This window comes from Lactuca sativa, chromosome 3 (genome assembly GCF_002870075.4).
Source record: "Lactuca sativa cultivar Salinas chromosome 3, Lsat_Salinas_v11, whole genome shotgun sequence".
NCBI classification, from domain to species: domain Eukaryota; kingdom Viridiplantae; phylum Streptophyta; class Magnoliopsida; order Asterales; family Asteraceae; genus Lactuca; species Lactuca sativa.
This window is the reverse complement of record NC_056625.2, coordinates 151,092,250-151,106,959: the sequence shown is the minus strand read 5'-3', so window position 1 is coordinate 151,106,959 and position 14,710 is coordinate 151,092,250.

The following is a 14,710-nucleotide window of genomic DNA, read 5'->3' as shown; positions in this document are numbered from 1 at the left end:
TGTTGTTGCGGTTCATGCGACCATGACCCCTATTACACTAACAACTAGGAGACCATATGTTTGAAGCCTTCCAAAATGCAACCAGTGCAAATTCCATCATAATGGAGCCTTCCGGGAGATGCATTGTAACAAATGCAACCGAAAGAATCACACCGCCAAATTCTGTAGAACTTATCCATGCCAGAATCGTCAGCCAAATGAAAACGACAACAATCGCAACAACCCTAAAAACAACACCAATGATGATACCAGTCACACCTGCTATGGGTATGGAGGAACCAGTCACTTCAGGCACAATTGCCCCAAGGATAACAATCAAGGAGCAGAAGGATCGGAAATGGTCCTTACCTTGGGTCAAGACGAAGCATTCCAAGACCCAACGGTTGTTATTGGTACGTTCTCCCTTAACAACTCTTTCGCTTACCTCTTATTCAATAGTAAAGCTGAGTGAATCTTCGTTAGTAACATATTCAAACACTTACTAAAACCACAACCCCGGAGGCTAAACTAAGCCTTAACGGTGGAAATAACTAAGGGGAAAACCGCATCAACCAAAGATAATTATGTAGGGAACACCTTAACACTAAAAAACCATTCATTTCAAATAGATTTGATGCCAGTAAATATTAGGAGTTTTGATGTGATAATCGGCATGGTGGGTTAAGCCCCCACCGTGTTGATATTATGTGTCGCGAGAAGGCCGTTTCCCTTCACCTTCCCAATCACAAAACTCTAATAATCCATGGTGATAAACCTGGCGCCAATCCTCTTCCTATCTCATGCATCAAGGCACAGAAGTGCCTGGACCAGAAAAACTACGTTTTCCTTGCTCATGTTATGGACAATACCAAGCAAGAAGTAAGCATACATGGTATTCTGGTAGCATGCAATTTTCTGAATGTATTTCCTGAAGAACATCCGGGAATACCTCTAGAAAGACAGGTCAAATTTGAAATCAACCTAATACCGGGAACCACATCAATTGCCAATTCACCCTATAGGTTGACTCCCGCCAAAAATTCACAAGTTATCCAGTCAATTGAGAAGAATTGTTGTGCAAAGGATTCAGCGGACCAAGCTTCTCACCCTGGAGAGCTCCGATCTTGTTCTTCAAGAAGACGGATCCTTTAGAATGTGCATTGATTTTAGGAAATTGAATAAGCTCACTATCAAAAACCGATACCCACTCCCTCGGACTGACGATCTATTTGGCCAGCTCCAAGGTGCTAGTTACTTCTCTGAAATAGATCTAAGAACCGGTTATCATCAACTTCGAGTCCGAGAAGACGACATTCCAAAAACTGCCTTCCGAACTCGTTGCGACCATTTCAAATTCATTGTGATACCCTTCGGTCTAATGAATGCTCCCGCAGTATTCATGAACCCTACGAACCGAGTTATTCCAACCATTCCTAGTCATACTTTTTAATTATTTTCATCGATAACATACTCGTCTGCTCACAAAGCAAGAACAAAACTCTGCCAACATCTACGACCAGCCTTGAAAGCATTAAAGCCGTAGAATATCGTGAAGAAAACACAACGTGGATGGATAAAACTCTCGAAGTCAAAAGACGAAGCTTATTGTTATAAGAGTTGAGTTGGGCGTTATCTGGGTGATGGTCCATATGTTAACACAATCCGCCCATTTCCTGCCAATACAAAAATCTAACAAGACAGAAAGATTAGCTTGGATCTATATCAGGGAGATCGTGAGACTCCATGAAATATCGGTATCCACTATCTCGGATCGAGATAACGGGATTTCTTCAAGACTTTGATAGTCATTTCAGAAGGCTATGGGAACATAGCTAAGTATGAGCATTGCTTACCACCCTCAAACCAATACCCAAAGCAAACAAACCATTCAACCACTCGAATTCATGCTACAAGTCTGGGTGTTTGAATTTAGCAAGTCATGGGATACCCGATTGCCCTTGATTGAATTCTCACGTAATAACAGCTATTGCACGAGCATCAAGGATGCTCTTTTCGAGACTCTTTATGGTCGAAAATGCGGATCACTCGCCAGTACTCTTATGGGACCAGAAACCATTCGCGAAACGACAGAGAAGATAATCCAAAATCAGAACTCGACTTCAAGCATCACGAGAAGTGCAGAAGAGTTATGCTGACAAATGACGAAAACCTCTGGAATTCCAAGTCGGAGGCTATGTATGATTTAAATTCTTTCCAAATAAAGGATTGATTTGCTTTAGGAAATGAGAAAACTAAACCCGCGATACATTGGATTGTTCGAGATTCTTGCTCGGATTGGTCCAAATACTGATAGGCTACAGCTGCCTGTAGAGCTCAGCAACGCACACCCTATATTCAGCGTATTGAATATGAAAAACTGCCTATCAGGAAAAACTCTTATTATTTCTCTAGAAAGAGGTCAAAATAAACGAGAATCTCCTTTTCATCCAAGAACCAGTCGATGTATTGGATAAGGAAGTAAAGCGTACAAAGCAATGCCGCATTCTGATTGTGAAGGTTCGATGGAGCACCAAGCGTGGACCAAAATTCACATGGGAAACACGAAGATCAGATGAAGTACTCATTCTCTCATTCATGAACGTATCTTTCGAAAGAATTTCGGGACGAAATTCCCTCTAACGGGGGGATGATGTCACAACTAGCATTTTTAGCTAGGAAATTCTATTCTCATATAAACATCATCCATTGTAAAAGCCTATACTCTAAGTGAATACTATACTCTATTCTCATTCAAATTCATCTCATATGTGCAAGTAAGGTTGGAAACCCTAGAAATCCCGGCTCAAGTTTATTGTGGACTAGGATTCTCTTGTTGGGCCTAAGGGACCAATAGATCATCAATTCATCAATCTATAACATTTTGGGCCATTTGGGCCTAGAATGATTAATTCTAACCCTAATCGGCCTTTTTGGGCCATAAATAAATTACTTAGCCCTAATAGACCATAAAACCATTCTTTTATACCATAATGGGCCGAAAAACATTATTGGACCTAGGAAATTCGGATAAAGCCAAGAGAGTGAGTCCAAAATCATTTTCCTTCACTCCATTAGGCCCATTCTCGGCCCAAGAAATAAAAAAAAATATATGGAAAATGAGGACTTGCCTAACACATGACACCTAACTTAATTTGTTGGATATCCATGCAAGAGTGCATGTATCCATGCACCACTCCCACCACCATTAATCAAACTCTATATCTCTCTCTCCCCTCTTATTCTTTCAGCCAAAGGAACACACACACACACTCCACTTTCAAACCCTCTCAAAAATCATCTCAAAAAATCTTCTTTCACCCATCAAAATTTCAAGATTTTGGGTGCTCTCAAGAGGATCTTCATCTAAATCATCATCTTTGGTAAGTACTTACTTGGATCTATGTTTTAACTTCAAGATTATATCAAAATCTCTTCTTAACCTACATCATTTCATGATCCATACCCTAGAACTCCATAGAACTCGAGATCTACTCAAGGGAAGCTTGCAAGAGCCGAAAGCTTCTTCTTTCTTCACTAAAGCAGAAATCAACAAGAAAAGCGAGTACATACCCCCTTGTTTTTGGTTTTTACTTGTTTTTGGGGGGAGAATACAAGTTGAATTGTGGAGATCTATGTGTATATGCATGATTATGTGTGTTTTCTTGAAACATTTGGTGATTATGTGTTGATTACTTCACTAATCTAAAAATATGTTAAGAAACTTGAAGTTTATCACTAGGATCTTCCTATGAATCTTGAGAAAAGTATGTTTTATCACAAGTATTACATGTAAACATGTAGATCTGGGATTTATATACTTGATATAGCAAAAATAAGTGTTGTGTTCAAAGATCTATAAACTAAACTCACAAAACAGCCCTTGACAGAAACGTTTTGGTCCAATCTCGGACTGTTTTGACCATCTTAATGGAAGTATTTTCAAAGCTGTTTTACGTGGATAAAGCTTAGATTTATACCTTTAAAATGACTACTCTCACGTTTTCATATGATTTTTCTACAATTTTTTGCGAATTTTACAAAACTGCCTATCATATTTGAAATAAGTTCGGACCAACCTGTGAAGATGAGTAATTTCACACTAGTTTGAGGCCATAAAAATTATGAGAAAAATTGTGAACAAAGTAGACAGAATTTCCAAACTACTAGAATCTACGGATCAAAATTTTGTCTTACGATTAATTTTCTAAAAATTTTCTAAAAACTAGGTCGGAAAAATCAAAGACCAGAAAAATGTGTATTTTCACAAAAACCAAGCCAAAAATGATATTTTTGACAAAAATGGGTTTAAAATGTTATTTTTACTACAAACTACTCATCAACACAAGTTTTGAACAAAATGGAGACTAAAGTGTTATTCTTACAAAAATTGGGCCTTAATTGTAAATTTTTGGCTTATTGGGCCAAGAACGCCATTTTTACAAAAAGTGGGCTTTTATATCAACTTTTTAAATAATCAAGCTACAATAAACAAAACAATAACAAACGGGTTAGAAACGATATTCATATCCTTATTGGGCCTGTAAATATTATACATGTTTAGTGGGCCTTAGTGTCCTTTTACATGTATATTGGGCTCGGGATAGGTATTCATATCCTTAATGGGCTTGGAAATAATATGCTTGTTTAGTGGGCCTTAGTGTCCTTATACATGTATATTGGGCTTAGGATAGACATTCACATTGCTTTTGAGCCTGGAAAAAATAGACACGTATAGTGGGCCTTAGTGGTCCACTTACATGTTTATTGGGCCTGGGAATGGGTTTTATATGCATTCTTCTTTTTATGCTATTTTAGTGAATACTTGAGCTAAAACCAATGATAAACCAACAAATGGATTTAATTTGATCATTTTCTAGGTTATTGGGCCTTAGTGGCCCATTATTTTTATGTGTGAGAGGTGTTGTATATGTTTATTGGGCCTCATTGACCCATTAACATGTGCGACGGACCTTGGATACTATTTGTGTGCTATTTGGGCCTGTAAATACTTTACATGTGAAATGGGCCTTAGTTGTCCTTTCATATATATTCCGGGTCCATGTTATATAATCTCATTCCAATTGGGTCTTGAATGATTTACATGTTTCGCGATGCCTTAGTGGTTCACTTACATCGATCAGTGGTCCTGGAAGGAGTTTATACCTTTTTCTTCGCGTAAATTCGGTTAAGGATCTAGTGAGTTTTTAACGGTTGGCACCTATTAAGTGTAATCGTAGCCTGTAGTTATAAGCAGAGTCTCTTGGAGGGAGAATGGGGATTTGTGTATAGATCTATACAGGGATGAGGCCCCACACCTGAGTTGTTCGCTACAGTTAGACTAACTCAGGCTAGGGTGACAAAAACCTTATAATCAAAGTCAAAACCGACTTCCAACGACGCCTAGACAGGCGAAATTGTCATTATTTAGTATGGTTATGACGATTCGCTTAGAGGAATTAACATTATGAAGTTTACGGAAGACCCTTTTTTTTTTACAGACAACATCGGGTTGTCTGGGAACATTCTCTCTACATCCTCTTACATTCTCTCTACATTTTCTTTACCGTTTTAGTCAAATAAACAATAACATACATGCATTAATACAAGATCCAACACAAACACACTAAACAGTTTTCAGAAAATATCGGATTTTCTGGTGGTTTTTAAAGTTATACAAATCATTTTCACAAACATGCTTATGAACTCACCAACATTTTTATGTTGACCATTTTCAAAATAACTTGTATTCTCAGGAAACCATTGAAGCAGGATGAACGAAACAAGCTAATGGATATTGTGTTATATTTTGTTTCATCATACTCTTACTATTTTGGGATGTAATATTCAAATACAATACTCGATGTAAACAATGAATGTTGTTATATTACATGTGTGATGATGATGATGTTATGTTACAATTATATTCACTGTAATGATATTTCAAGATGAAGTCACGCACAAGCCCCCGGACGTTTCCGCCGTCTGGTTCGGGGGTGTGGCAAAGTGTGATGCCTCAAATGTCTCACACAACACCGAATGCACTTGCAATAAACCTTGAGAGAAATGTCACACACTTAGAATCGGCTATGCCCTCTATCTTGCTTCTAGTAACCGATTTTGGTGAGCTTCATATCCTTTATATAGTGTGTTACAATTTGGCTTACACCATGTAAACCCTAATGTGACATGACTCTTCATTTCCATGACCCATGGGTTTTGAAAGACCCTGTATAATGGTTTGGTCTAGGCATACTAGTTAGTGGTAGTGATTGTGTAGGAAAAACCGATTTTGTCTAGTTTACGGTTGTTATGTGTTTACGGCCGTAAGCTCCTTGCGGCCGTAAACACCTCACGGTTGTAAGTCAGGTTTATAAATAGGGCGTTGTGTCAGACTTTAAAGGTTGTTGATGCCTTCGTGATTTCTCCAAGTTGTATCTGACGTTTTATTGCTTTAAGGCGTATGCAAGCTTGGTTCGTTTGTTATTTGCTTATTGTTTTATCTTTTGCTTCTGTTATTTGTCTTTGATCATTGGTAGATTCGTTTTCAGGCTTTACAATTGGTATCAGAGCGAGACCAGTGTCAAAGACGTCCTATAGTTGCGATTTTGCTCAAAACGATATTCATAGCGAAAGAAGGGTTTTATTCCAGTCGAATTTCGTGTGTTCAGAAGTTCATGGTCCTAGCTTACGGCCGTAAACACCAAGTTCATGGGCGCAAGCTATTCAAGGCTCAAACACCGCAAACGATTTTCTTCTCCAGTAAATTGAGTCCCTGATTAAAGGTTTTAATAATCATATTTCACTGCATTTAATTCTTAAAAAATAAAATAAACTTTTAACAGAAAATCATTGGCCTTAAATTGATTATCTGCTAATCGATTTTAGATAAATTGCGTCTTTAATTTTCTGTTTCAGAATTCGAAAAAGTTCACGGGCCGTAAACAAGGAGTTTACGGCTGTAAACATCTCTCGGCAGTAAACTTGTCTTGAAGTTTAATTAATTAATTTTCGGAATTGACAATAAACAGTAAATTTTTTTCAGTAATTTTTTTTATCGAAAATTAAGTTTTATTTAATAATTAATTAACTTTGATTTAAATAAAAAATGGAATCACAAAATCCTAATCAATATCAAGAACTCGATGCTGTGATGGGAACAACCACGCGCATTCCAAGAGTCATGTCCGCTAATGGTTTCCCCGATCAGAATCACCACTACAGTCACAGTATAGGTGGTGGATAAGAAAATCAAAAATTATACCGATGAAGATTTCGAGTCCATCGAGGAACAAGAGAAGGCATTGGCCATTTTAACTATGGCTCTATCACCAGACATTGCACAAGTTTTAAGAGAATACACTTCTGCTAAAGCATTGTGGGAGGCACTGATTAAGGTATATGAAGGAAACGAGGATTTGCGAGAAAGTAGCCAAGACATGTTAAGGCAACGGTTTAACATGTTCAACTATGTGCCCGGAGAGACTCTTGAAGCCCAGCTACAGCGACTTACAACTCTCAACACAGAAATATCAGTGGCAGGGATCTTCTATACAAAATCTGAGATTAACAATAAGCTACTGAATGCCCTCCCAAAATCTTGGGACATGAATGTAGCTGTAATCAAAAAGACTAAAGATCTCAATCGCCTTACCCTAGCTGAAGTGATGGCTGTCATCAAAGCAAGTGATATTGATGACAAGCAAAGAGAGATAAATCATGTCAATTCATACTCGACTGCAAACCTTGGCATCTCATCTAATAATGCTCTCTCTTCATTTTCTTATTCATCTGCAGGCTTATCCTTCAATGCACCTTCTCAGACTCAGATGCTCTCTCATCCATCTGCTCCCTCTGCCTCAGCTATGCCCCAGCCACAGAACCAATCATTCTTGACAGCTCCTTCAAATGTGGCTTCTTCTTCTTCAAAGGGAAAGGAGCTTGATGAAAACATTGTCTTTGCTGCAAGGCTAGTCAATTACTACAATGCACTTGTAGCTGGGGAGCTTCCTCCTCAATTGTCGTTTGTAGATCTTGATCAAATCCATCCAGAGGACGTTGAGGAGATGGACATCACATGGCAAATTGCCATGGCAGTCTTCAGGGCAGAACAGTTTGCCAAAAAGACAGGAAATAATAATTGGGGAATGAGCGCTGATAGGAAGGTTGGGTTCAATAAAGGAAAGCTTCAGTGCTTCAACTGCCACGAGCCAGGGCATTTTGCTCGTGATTGTCCTCATCCCGATATAAGACTTAATAATGACAGAACAATTGTTGCATTGGGAAGAAGCCGAAGCAGTGGGCAACCGAACAATGAGAAGGCTATGGTTGCACAATTGTTTGACTGGGAAGATCAAATACAAGCTCATAACATCTGCGGACCAAAAAATGCTCACCTGGCACAGGTAAGGGATGATACACCAGCAGGGATTGTTGCTGCTGAGGACAGCGTGATGAAGCTCCAGTTTGCCCTGATGGTATCCTCTTCCAATGAACCCAACACATCCAAGGTAAGTCTCCCATCCTGTTCTCAGGCTTGTATTTATTATGTGAAAACCCTAAATGATAAAATTGAAAATTTAGAAAGCGAACTAGATAGCCTTAAAGTCCTTCGTGAATTAAATGACAAATTAAAAAGGGACGTAGAAGACCTTAGACATGAAGGATATCAACTTAGGAAAGGTCAGAAACCTCTTAAGGCTCAACTAGATTAAAAAATAAATGACTTTAGAAAACTACAGGAGGACTACAGTAATAAATGTGAAAACTATGATTATGTAGTAAAACAAAACGCAGAACTAGTGGCCGAAATTGAATCCTTAAGTAGCCAATTTGAAACTGCCAAGCTTGATGTTCGAAAAATGATCATTCAAGTGAGGTAGTTGCAAATATGATAGATCACACCATGAATTTTAAGAGAAATCAATCAAAAGGTCTAGGATATAATAATGTGCCACCTCCTATTAATCATTCATATCTACATAAGCCATTGTCCAAGGAAGAAATTGCTAATGAATCTTCTATGGTTTATGGCAAATCTTATGGTTTTGTTTCGGGAGGATTTGTTAATGTTGACAGTACTAACATTTCTACTTCTCCTACAGATCAATCCTTGAATCAGTCACCGCACGAAGTTAAAGGATTTGTGTCTGAACATAAAACTGAGTCTGAACCTGAAGTTTTAGTTTTAATCAAAGACAATTCTTTTTCAAATGTTTTGAGTGACAATAGTTATTGTGGTGTTTTTGACTCGTCTGATACTGTTTTTAATTCTTCTGATACAGTAGTTGTTACTTCTGATACTGTTTTGAGTGCTTCTAATAGGTCTGATAAATTTTTGAACAATTTGGTTGACAACTTGAATATTTGTGATAAAAATGTTGAGACACCACTAGTTTCACAACCCTCCACAAGTATAGCACCCTCACTTGCCTCACAACCTAATAATGTTTCATGTTCTTGTGAGAGAAGCAAGGGTGTTTGTAGGGAAAACTAATCTGATAAATGCAGCAGAAGTTCTAATAATAACAAGCAGATTTGTTTTAATTGTGGTACTAGTGGTCATATTGCTAGAAATTGTCTTAATCGAATGTTTTTGAGTCATAATCTTCCAAGAGGGGAGAACGAGTTCAGAGGAAGGTCTTTAAATAGAAATTCCTCTAGAAGTCGCTCTCGAAATGATGATTGGGCAGATGAACGAAATAGAAAAAGGGATATTTTTCACAGACATAAAAAGGTTTTTAATCACCATGTCCCAAGCAGTCTACCAAAAAGGAGCCTAGCCACGCCAAGGTCAAGCTCATCCCAAAGCAGTAGTGCATCTTCAACCAACTCTGGTAGAAGTCACACGTGCTTTGAGCAGACTGTCAAGCATAAAATGACTAAGTTAACTAAGACATTTAGAAAACCTAATTATAAATGGAGGCCCAAATCTGCTCCCAATACATCACCTGTGTCCTCACCCAGGAAGATCAAGACCTGGGTGCCCAAATCTAATTAAACCCGCACATTTTGCAGGGACAGTTACGGGGAAATGTCGTCAGACCCTGGTTCGTCGACAGTGGTTGTTCCCGGCATATGACGGGAGATATCATCCAACTGAACAACATTCAATCATTTAATGGGGGTATGTCTCTTTTACGGGTGGAGATAGAGGCAAAATCACTCAAAGAGGAACCGTGTCAAATCGAGTTCTAAGTTTCGAAAACGTGAACTTCGCTCCTGAGTTGAAACACAGTCTGTTAAGCGTTTCTCAGATTTGTGACAAGGGCTATTCTATGCATTTCACTAACAAGGAATGCATGATCTTAAAGCCAGGCTTTGTCATCCCAGAAGAATGGATTCTCGTAAAATCAAAAAGGGATGGGAATGCCTATATCATTGATATGAATAGCAATCTCCCAGAACAAGTTACTTGTTTATTCTCCAAGATCTCCGAGGAAATTGCAATGCTGTGGCACCGAAGATTAGGTCATGCTAACGCCAAGAATCTATATCGTCTTGCAAAGAATGAGATGGTCCGTGGATTGCCGTTCAAAGACTTTATTACGTTTGAAAAATGTGTGTCGTACGCTCAAGGAAAGCATCATCGAAAGCCGCACTTGCCAAAACAGGTTAACTCAATCAGTCAGGTTCTTCAATTACTTCACATGGATTTGTTTGGTCTAGTGAACGTGCTAAGAATCAACAGAAGCTCTTACTGTTTAGTTGTGATTGATGATTTCTCTCGATTTACGTGGGTTTTCTTTCTATCCAACAAAGCTGGCGTCATTGAATTGATCAAGAAGTTCATTGTACTTGTTGAGAATCAGACCAATCATAGGGTGAAGGCGCTTCGTACCGATAATGGAACAGAGTTTAAGAATTATGTCCTCAATCACTTCTGCGCTAAAAGGGGTATCCTGTGTCAATTTAGTTCAGCTCATACACCTCAACAAAATGGTGTTGTTGGAAGGCAGAACAGAACACTCAAAGACGCTGCAATAACGATGTTGTGTGACTCAAAGCTACCAGTTTTCTTTTGGGCTAAGGCAATAAACACTGCCTGTTATGTTTAGAATCGAGTGCTTATCAACAAAGCTCAAATGAAAGCTCCATATGAAATTTACTATAGACACAAGCCGTCAGTCAGTCATTTCCTAGTATTTGGCTGTCCTTGCACCCTTCTTCACCTAGATGCCAACCCAAAGTTTAATGCCAAAGCCGATGACTGTTATTTTGTAGGGTATGTTGCTCGCACCGCTTATAGAGTCTACAATAAGAAAACCAAACAGATTGTGGAATCCTATGACGTGCGTTGGTTGGAAGAAAATGAGACAGACGCAAGAGTGGGTCCGGATTGGCTATTTGATTATACGTCACTTTTCAAATCCACAAACGTGTATTCAAATGATGTATCTAGAACTGGTTCGCATTGGAAGAGCATCTCTGAAGATGAAGACGAAGAAGTTGTGTACAAGCCCGTATCTAAATCCTCTGCTTCATCAAAAGGGAAAGCTAAAGCTTCACTTGAGGGAGTGACCTCTAGTTTGCATAAGGGAGAGCCTTCCGCTGCATCTGAGGGGGAGCCTTCTGCTGCACCTGAGGGGGAGTCTTCTTCTACATTCTCGGGAGAGTCTTCTTCTTCTCCTCATGGGAGCCCATTCTTGGAACATGATAGTCCTGAATCAGTCCATACTGATTCTTCTGATGCTGGAACACAACCTCATATATCTATAGAGAAAGAGTTCATTCCAAACGATGCTTCCGGTGTATCCTCAACATTTATGGAATTACTCTTTCCTGATCTTATTGCAGATGAGTATGTCGCAGAACCATCTGGTGCTGCCCAACCAGCAAATGAAGAAGGTATCAACATTTACACTCTTCCTGTTTCTCTAAATGATATCAGCCAAGAAATACCTTCAAGAGTTCAACGCAATCATCCGATCGAAAATGTCATTGGCCAGCTAAATGATGGTGTTAAAACTAGAAGCCAGAGTGGAGACGTAAATACATGTCTGTATTCTTGCTTTATCTCACAGATTGAACCCAAGAATGTAGAAATGACTCTAAATGAACCTAGCTGGGTGGATGCAATGCATGAGGAATTGCACCAGTTTGAAAACTCGGTGTTTGGAAGTTATTTGAGTTACCGAAGGGCAAAATGTCTCTTGACACACGATGGGTCTATCGTAACAAGCAGGACGATTCAGGGGTTATTGTGCGAAACAAAGCTAGACTGGTAGTTCATGGGTTTCGACAAGTCGAGGGTCTTGACTACACTGAAGTTTATGCTCCAGTAGCTCGTCTGGAGGCTATTCGTATCTTCCTAGCGTATGCTGCGTATATGAACTTTACTGTTTTTTAAATGGATGTCAAGACTGCCTTCTTGTATGGCAAGGTGAAGGAATAAATCTACGTTGATCAACCTCCAGGGTTTGTCGACTCGAAGTATCCTAATCATGTCTACAAGTTGGACAAAGCATTATATGGGCTTCATCAAGCTCCTAGAGCATGGTATGCAACCCTAACAAAGCATTTGCTCGAACATGGTTACACTCGCGGCACTATCGATCAAACATTGCTCATAAAGCATGTCGACAAGGACCAGATACTCGTACAAATATACGTCGACGACATAATCTTTGGATCAACGAGTCAAAAGCTTTGCAAGGAGTTCGAAAGTGTAATGAAGAAAAGATTTGAAATGAGTTCGTTGGGAGAAATGACCATGTTTTTGGGGCTTCAGGTTAAACAGAATTCAACCGAAATCCTGCTACATCAAGCCAAGTATGTGGCGGATATTCTTGAGAAGTTTGCACTTCACAATGCTAAACCTGCTTCTACACCGATGGCTGAACGACCTCTCCTGACTCCAGATCCTGAAGGCAAGTCCGTAGATCAAACTCTATATCGATCAATGATCGGATCGCTGATGTATCTTACTGGAAGTCGACCTGACATTATGTTTGCAGTCTGTCAATGCGCACGATATCAGGCTAATCCTAAACTTTCTCATCTTATTGCTGTTAAAAGAATTTTTCGGTATATCAAAGGAAGCCTTAAATTGGGTCTTTGGTATCTGAAAAATTCTGAATTTGATCTATATGCTTTTACTAACAGTAATTATGGAGGCTGTGAGTTTGACAGGAAATCAACTTCAGGAGGATGTCAATACCTAGTTGACAGATTAGTTTCATGGCAATGCAAGAAACAGCACACTGTTTGGACTTCAACAACAGAGGCGGAATACGTTGCTACATCAGCTTGCTGTTCTCAAGTTATCTGGATCCAACATCAGCTGTTGAACTACGGTTTGAATTACTTCGAAACCCCTATCTATTGTGATAATGAAGCGGCAATTCAAATAGCTAAAAACCCAGTCCAACACTCTAAAACCAAGCACATCGACATTAAAATTCACTTTATCAGAGACTATTATGAACGATCTTTAATTCGAATCGAACAAGTTCACACTGATAACAATGTGGCGGACTTGTTCACAAAGCCATTTAACAAAGCTCGTTTCGATGTGCTTGTTGGATTTATGAAAATGATACGTTTTGAGGATTAAGTTTTTTATTTTTATTTTTTAATTTATTTTTCTTTTCTCAAATTTATTTTTGGTTTTATTAGTTTACATTTTCATTTTTTTGTTTTTGGTTAGTTTAAAATTTGCGCTTTTTTTTATTCGTATTCTCACCCATGCACAAATTTAGGGGGAGAAATAAAAATCCAAAAACAACAAAAAAAATTAAAAAACAAAAAATAGTGTCATTTTTGTTCAGCATTTTAAAATTTATTGTTGACAACTTCGGTTGTAAGTACTGTGATGGGAAATGAAATTATCATGTGATAATGCACAATCTGAATCGGCGTAACATAGCTAAGTTGAGTCGTCTACGCTGTGTACTCGATGTGCTGGTAGGCATGAAAGATTTTAAATGGACTTGACTAAGGAAAGTTGAACCTAATAACTTTTATGGACTTGACAAATTTTGACCTAGTTTGATCCGTTTAACCTGATGTCACGATGCTCGGATAGGTTGAGCAGGGAGATATACATGGGAATCTACCAGTCACATTAAACAACCCGTATCTAGAACTGTGGATTCACTTTTCCTCGATGTGTGGATTATGTCCTTAATTCCAGTTGGATGGGGTGACTGGTAAATTCCGATAAATTAGGTTGTAGAAAATTGTTTTCTTTCTTTCCGTCTGTTAGACATATGTTGTCTCCTTTGCGTGACTTCCAATCCGACCTGGTACACAACATATGCAACTCTATTTCTCTGCATGTTATATATGTGAAATACTTCTTATCTGTTAGCCATATGTTGTCCCCTCTGCGTGACTTCTAATCCGACCTGGTACACAGCATATGCAACCTTCTACTTCTCAAACCCTCTGAAGTAATAAGTAATAGAATTCTGAAACTATCCTCTCTTTGAATGGTTGTCTGCTCACCCGGTGTAAGGAGTACTCTGGAAGTTCTTGATGGCTGGAGCATATTAGGAAGCGGCAAACACGTTCTAGTACACTTAAAAATTGAACACATACAGATTGTTTGTAGATCTCGCTGCTCGAGTTAGGTGGACAACAATATCCTTGGTTGCAGTCAGTTAAATGGTCGTAGGGTAAATGTATTTAAGATTTAGGATTTATCATAATAATAGATATTTATGATTAGATATATGCCTGAATCTTGTCATTGGTAAAGTGTCCAAATATGTCAAATGTTTTTCGTGTTTAA